The following is a 425-nucleotide window of genomic DNA, read 5'->3' as shown; positions in this document are numbered from 1 at the left end:
CCCCCCCCCCCCCCCCCAGCCCCCCAAGGTCCACCCAGGGATTGAGGCCAAGACACCTCTCCATCTGGACCGACCGTCAGGCCCGCTGAGCTCCAGACCAGAGAGGGACAGAGCCCCGAGGGCCGCCAGAAGCTGCACCAGCAGCCTACACACCCGCGGGCCACCAGGACCCCCACAGATCGCAGTCAGCCCGCTACCAGATGGAGCCAAACCCCACCAGGACGACCCGGCCAAGAGCGCCCGCCCAACCGCCGACAGTGCCAGGAAGCACCGGGATCGAGCCCCCACCACAGGAAAGGGGCCAGCCAGCCGGCCATGCACAGTCCCGGGCCGCCCCCAAGGACATCCACCCCATCCCCACTCCAGAAGAAATACTACTGTAGCATATATGATGTAAATGCTAAAGATCTGGCAAAAATGGTGTT

Source organism: Nematolebias whitei, chromosome 4 (genome assembly GCF_014905685.2).
Source record: "Nematolebias whitei isolate Nwh7 chromosome 4, NemWhi1, whole genome shotgun sequence".
Lineage (NCBI taxonomy): Eukaryota > Metazoa > Chordata > Actinopteri > Cyprinodontiformes > Rivulidae > Nematolebias > Nematolebias whitei.
The sequence above is the reverse complement of the archived record's forward strand: the minus strand, read 5'-3'. Positions refer to the sequence as shown.